Raw genomic sequence first — 6,855 nt, forward strand, 5'->3', positions numbered from 1 at the left:
GAGATGAAATGGAGAGGAATCAACCACTCAGGGAGGAAGTGAGAACAAATCAGTAAGCTTGTCATTAACTCTCAGGGAGCACCTTTTATACCCATTTTATCCAAGGAAGTGTGTCCTTCAAGAGGCAGTTGGAAGGCCCCACTCACTGTTTACCTACCTACATTTATGCAGGAGCCACCACTGCTTTGTTGGTGATGCCTGCTTTTCCTCCTACTGCAAAGCTCTTTCTAAAAGAAGTCACACTGAAAAAGAAAAACGTAGAAGTTATAGGATCCTATTCTTCCAACTTATAGTCAAGATAACCAGCCTGAGCCTCCTAGTTACCTGGCTGAAAACACAAAATGAAATAATCTTAAGGCTTGCTTGAGAGCTTCAAGCCTTTGAATTATTATTATGTGTGGCTCTGTAAATAAGACCCACAGATAAAGGTTAGTCAGTGTCTCATTCACATGCATACACACACACACACACACACACACACACACACACACACACACACATCATACTCATACTCATACATACACATCTGTCTTTCTATTCCTTTCTCTCTCTCTCTCTCTCTCTCTCTCTCTCTCTCTCTCTCTCTCTCACACACACACACACACACACACACACACACACACGTCTCTCAAAAAGAAAAATTCAAAAACAGAGGACTATGCTTTAACATGGTTAGCAATACAGTGATGTTTATTCTTGTCTCTGCTTATAGTAAATATCAAGTATGTGTCTTAGGGTTTTACTGCTGTGAACAGACACCATGACCAAGGCAAGTCTTATAAGAAACAACATTTAATTGGGGCTGGCTTACAGGTTCAGAGGTTCAGTCCATTATCATCAAGGTGGGAGCATGGCAGCATCTAGGCAGGCATGGCACAGGCAGAACTGAGACTTCTACATCTTCATCCAAAGGCTGCTAGTGAAAGACTGACTTCCAGGTAATTAGGGTGAGGATCTGAAGCCCACACCCACAGTGACACACCTACTCCAACCAGGTCACACTTATTCCAACAAGGCCACACCTCCAAATGGTGCCACTCCCTGGTACAAGAATATACAAACCATCACAGTATGTAAATGTTTTAGTCTCTGCATTAGAAATGGCAATTATATCTACAGTGAATTCCTATGGTTGTTTCTGCTGGCTTAAGAAAGAAACTTGAGAAGAATGTCCATGAATTTTAAAGTAAATTGAATACTTGGATGTGAGAGACTTGACAGGAAAATGATTCAGAAATAAAACTGTTTCAGCAGCAGTTAGAGAAATCAGTGATTTTCTTTCAATAATGAAAATCTTTCTCTGACAGCTGTGCTGTAGCACAAAATTACCAAGACATAAACTAAGGCATGTGCTTTTGAGATAAATCAACTAGAGTACATGGGACAACAAAATAAATAAATTGATTGAAACATGGGAAGTAGGAGAGGAACTTGAATCTCTCTACCATGACAATGTTTTTCTTAGCATGCTAAAAATTCACTTTGAAGTTGAGTTTTTTTTTTTAATAGATTTGAGTTTAAATTATAAAGGCCAGCCGGGCTGCGGTGGTGCACATCTCTAATCCCAGCACTTGGGAGGCAGAGGCAGAGGCAGGTGGATTATAAAGACCAAAGTTAACATATTTATCTACCTGTTATTAGTGGGACTAGTCTCTATTTTTTAAGTAGATATTATAATTTCTATTATAAACAACTAACAAAATTTTATCTTTGATTTTCAAACTTTTAAGATATGGATGCTTGCTCTCTGCTCCTCCCTGATCCAGAGACAGTCACATTTTCTTGTGCTCATCCCATAGACAAAATGGTGAATGGATTTGACTGTATCGGGCACCTGGTTACCAGGGCTGCCTTCTGCTCTACATCTGGCAAAGTGGATATTGTTGCCATCAACACCCCTTCATTGACCTCAACTACATGGTCTACATGTTCCAGTATGACTCCACCCATGGCAAATTCAACGGCAAAATCAAGGCTGAGAATGGGAATCTTGTCGTCAATAGGAAGCCCATAACCATCTTCCATACTGAGATCCTGCTAACATCAAACGGGGTAATGTTGGGGCTGAGTAGGTAGTGGAGTCTATTAGCGTCTTCACCACAATGGAGAAGGCCGGGGCCCTCTTGAAGGGTGGGGCCAAAAGGGTCATCATCTCTGCCTCTTCTGATGATGCCCCCATGTTTATGATGGGTGTGAACCACGATAAATATGACAACTCACTCAAGATTGTCAGCAATGCATCCTGCAACAACTGTTTAGCCCCCCTGGCCAAGGTCATCCATGACAACTTTGTCATCCTGGAAGGGCTCATGACCATGGTCCATGCCTTTACTCCCACTCAGAAGAATGTGGATGGCCCCTCTGAAAAGCTGTGATTTGATGGCCATGGAGCTGCCCAGAACATCATCCCTGCATCCTCTGGTGCTGCGAAGGCTGTGGGCAAGGTCTTCCCAGAGCTGAACGGGAAGCTCACTGGCATGGTCTTCCATGTTCCTCCTCCCAATGTATCCATTGTGGATCTGACATGCCTCCTGGAGAAACCTGTCAAGTATGATGACATCAAGAAGGTGGTGAAGCAGGCATCTGAAGGTCCACTGAAGGGCATCCTGGGCTACACTGAGGACTAAGGTTGTCTCCTGCGACTTCAACAGGAACTCCCACTCTTCCACCTTTGATGATGGCGCTGACATTGCTCTAAATGAGAACTTTGTAAAGCTCATTTCCTGGTATGACAATGAATACAGATACAGCAACAGGGTGCTGTACCTCATGGCCTAAATGGCCTCCAAGGAGTAAGAAACCTTGGACCACCGACTCCAGCAAGGATACCGAGAACAAGAGAGAGGCCCTCGTTGCTGCGGAGTCCCTATCCCAACTCGGCCCCCCACCACCGAGCATCTCTCTCACAATTTCCATCCCAGAACCCCATAATAACAGGAGGGGCCTAGGAGCCTTCCCTTCTCTCTTGAATACCATCAATCAAGTTCGCTGTACCCTCCCCACCCCCTCAAAAAAAAGTTATGGATGCTTATCTTCATAGTAAAGTGAACTCATCAAAAAATAAATTGTAATAGTATTATTTTAGTAGTATTGATATTTAGATTAAAAATTCTGATTCATAAGTAATACCTTCTCCACATCTAATAATTTCAAAAATTATCCAATTTTTAATTACATCTTCCCCCAGGTGAACATTTTTTAATGATAGCAGTAGTTTCTGAACAGAATTGTACTGGTAAATCACCATGGTTTCTAAAGAAGAATAAATGATCAGCATGCACAGAATCCAGCCTTCTAAGGATGTAGTTCTCTGAATGAGGTTGAACACCAGTGAATAGTTATAAAATAGTTTGAACTTCTCTAAAGCCTTTCAGACTACAGATATGCATTCTAGTCTTAGCGTTTACATTTGAACTAACGGCATACAAAAAGAATCATGTAGACTTGCATTTGTTTGTGGATTTTAAAATTTGGAGGCACAAGGAATGAAATCCAGGGCACTATCCAAGCTAGGCAAGCATTGAGCTTGTAAGCTAGATCCTTAGCCCAGAACAGAGATCTTGCCCCTCCAATGTATTGTTTTAATTAACACACCATACATAACAAAACCCATGTTGCACATGAATTATCTTTTTAAAGATGTAAACTGTTAGTTACTTGTGGAAGGGCTATGGACATCAAATATTTATAGATAACTCATTTATTGAAGAAGAATATTAATTCTTTACTTTATATGGGTAGGCTGCTAAAAGAAGGCTCCTTTATCTTGGAAATGTGACCACTGGTGGGTTGATAATGACCTAAAGAATGCCCCCTTCACCTGCATATAAAATGATCATTAATTACACTTACTGGATGATAAAAAACAATAAATAAATATATAAATAAATAGATAGATAAATAAATAAATAGTCAGAGAGCTATGCTACGGAGTTCACAGGTGGGAGTGGGGGAGAAATTGAAGGAGGGAAGATAGCGTAAACATAATTGTGATACATTGTATTTATATATAGAATTATCAAAAATTAAAAACATCACATAGGGACCCACAACTGGACATCACACAGAAGATAGATTTTCTCAGCCCTTAAGATGTCTATATCACATCCTCCCCCAAAGACTCATAAGCGAAACAGAGTTCTTACTCTACATAGGGCAGATGAATAATAAAAACCCAGAGAAGTGTGATAGCAAGAACAAGTTCAAAACAGTTGAATATCCAAGCATGGAGGACAAGTGAGTACAAAGTTCTACCACTCATCAAAAATCTACTCTCAGTTGATAGATTTAGGGAGAGAGGAAATCGTTTTCCTTCAATAGAGTGCCACTGGGTATGTTGATCACACTCCAGGGAAGGTACCACACTTAGGAGTGGTCAACAATTATGAACTGGATGCCATGATTTTATGTTTATTTGAGTATAAGAGAGACAACATGGAGTTGAGGGTGTAAGGAAGCAAGAGGAGCAGAAGGAGGACGAGTTTCATGCACCAGATGGACCTAGGCTCTCTGCACATATGTAAGAGTTGTGCAGCAGGATCTTCATGTGGGACTCCTAAACCAGGAGCAGGGGGAGTCTCTGACTACATTGCCTACCTTTGGGTTCTAACTGGGCTGCCCTATCTAGTTTTAATAGAAGAATATGTGCTTAGTCTTACTGCAACTTCATATGCCACGGCTGGTTGATATCTGAGAGCTGTCACATGAGATTACTGGAGAAATTCATTACTGTCTGGCTGATTCTACTGGGACAGGATAACCAGAGCCTGATTTTGAATCTTAAAATATACTTTATTGGCCTTTTCTCTTTTCTAAATCTCATATATCTTCCTTTACACAAATAAATTTTAGCAGTGATGAAAATTTGTTCCCAGTTCTTTGAGTCATTTTTGTTAGTCAAAATTTTTGAGAACAGATTTGGGCTTCCTGAGAGAGATATGGACACAGAGTATTATTGTTATAAGAATGAAAAGCTTTGGGTGCAGTAAAGTTCAGGCAGAAGAGGAAGAGTCTCTGTCTGTTGTATTTTCTTCATCCTCTAGACCGTTTTGGTTCAGAAGGGATTACAGGCTTGAGGAAGAAACTGTAAATTCTAATGATGCAAGTCGAAAGTTAGTCCAATTAAGGAAGGTTTGTAGTATCCAACTTCAAATCAAATCAAATGTCAAATCTGTTGGTGATCCTGAATATACAGAACTCTAACATTCTAGACTGTAGGGTGCTTTACAGGGTAGTTTATGTCTCTCACTTTAGTCTGAATCTTTTAGTATATTTAAGAATAATCGACAATAACCTACTTATAGGATTGCATAATGTTTCTTTCATGTTTTTGAATGGAACTGGCAAACACACACATAACTGTCTTGTTTTATTTTATTTTATTTTATTTCATTTTATTATTTTATGTGTATGGATATTTTGCCTGCATGTGTGTTTGTGCACTACTTGTGCATGCCATGGAGGTCAGAACAGGAGGTCAGACCTTTTGGAATCGGAGTTAGAGATGGATCTGAGCCACCATTTGACTGCTATAATTCAACCTGGGTCCTCTAGAAGAGCAACAAGTGCTCTTAACTGCTGAGTTATTTCTCCAGTCCCCATGCAATCTATTTTCATTTCTAAGAATATTGATGTGTGACTTGACATTATTTCATTATAGCCTTTCATTATAACCTGTTTATCTGTTTTTGTGACCATGGATCATTATACAGTTTTAATATAATATTTTATCACTTTTTTGGAATTGAATGCAGACATGCAAAGAATGCATTTTGAACACATTTCCCCATTATCTTTCCTCTGATTCCTCCTGGATACAACTCTGCATATCCCAAACCCTCCCAATTTCATGTGGTATGGGCATTTTTTTTTTTTACAATTGTTTTCTTTATTAGTAGACATGATCATAAAGTCTCACCATTAGGACTGTTCAACCATGAGCTGACTAAGGATGATACCAATAGGCATGCGAAATTGGACAGGAGGAAGATGAAGAGGCCTCAGCCCTATCTTAAGAAATAAAGGCAACAAAGGAATGCTGAGAGTGGGAGATACAGTCATCCTAAGAGAAGGGCAAATAGACTGGTTATCCAGTACTAAATGGTGAGCCCTGAAAACACACCCATGAGTAATATTATATAAACTGAGACGGTTATATACACACAAACATACATTGTGCTTATAGGCATGCAGTTGCAATTAATTTTAAAAGAATGCTATGAATTTGTAAAAAAAAAAGTAAGGAGAAGTATATAGGAGGGTGTAGAAGGAGGAAATGAAAGGAGAAGTGATGTAATTGTATTATAATCTTTAAAATACAAAAGAAAGCATTTTTGTGCAGCCATCCACTGCTGTTGGGAGTTCGTAAATGCAGTGTGTTGTTAACTTTTTATACACTATTTCACTCCTTCATAAATATTCTTTGGGAATCATCATTTCAGCAGTTTAGATTGCTTTATCTTTATAACAAATATAAAATAACTGTAGAGTAAGTGTATCTTTATTCACTATCAAATCTAGTTATTCCCAATCAATTATCATTTTGTTTTATTTTGCTGCTTTAATACTGGCTATAACTAAGATCTTTGATTTTATCCCAAGGATAAGAACAGCTTTTCTTGTCTTTAGGCACATACTCTTGTAACTTTAAAAAATTTGAACAGTCTTCCTGTTTTTCTTTAAGGACTTGTAGCTCTTTAGCAGTGTTCTCCTGTATTTCTTTTCCTCTTTGGTCTCAGGAAAATCTATACAACGTCTAACAAAAGTATGGTAACTGCTATTTTGGCATGCGTGTAGCCATGACGCCCCTGAGTGAAGTTTTAACTACTGAATTCAAAAAAAGTGGTTCAGTTTTGA

General features: G+C 39.0%; 1 pseudogene; it reads left to right on the top strand.

Annotated features, from left to right (window-relative positions):
• On the top strand, nucleotides 1,764-2,996 carry Gm6771 (predicted gene 6771; annotated as a pseudogene).

Source organism: Mus musculus, chromosome 17 (assembly GCF_000001635.26).
Source record: "Mus musculus strain C57BL/6J chromosome 17, GRCm38.p6 C57BL/6J".
Taxonomy (NCBI): domain Eukaryota; kingdom Metazoa; phylum Chordata; class Mammalia; order Rodentia; family Muridae; genus Mus; species Mus musculus.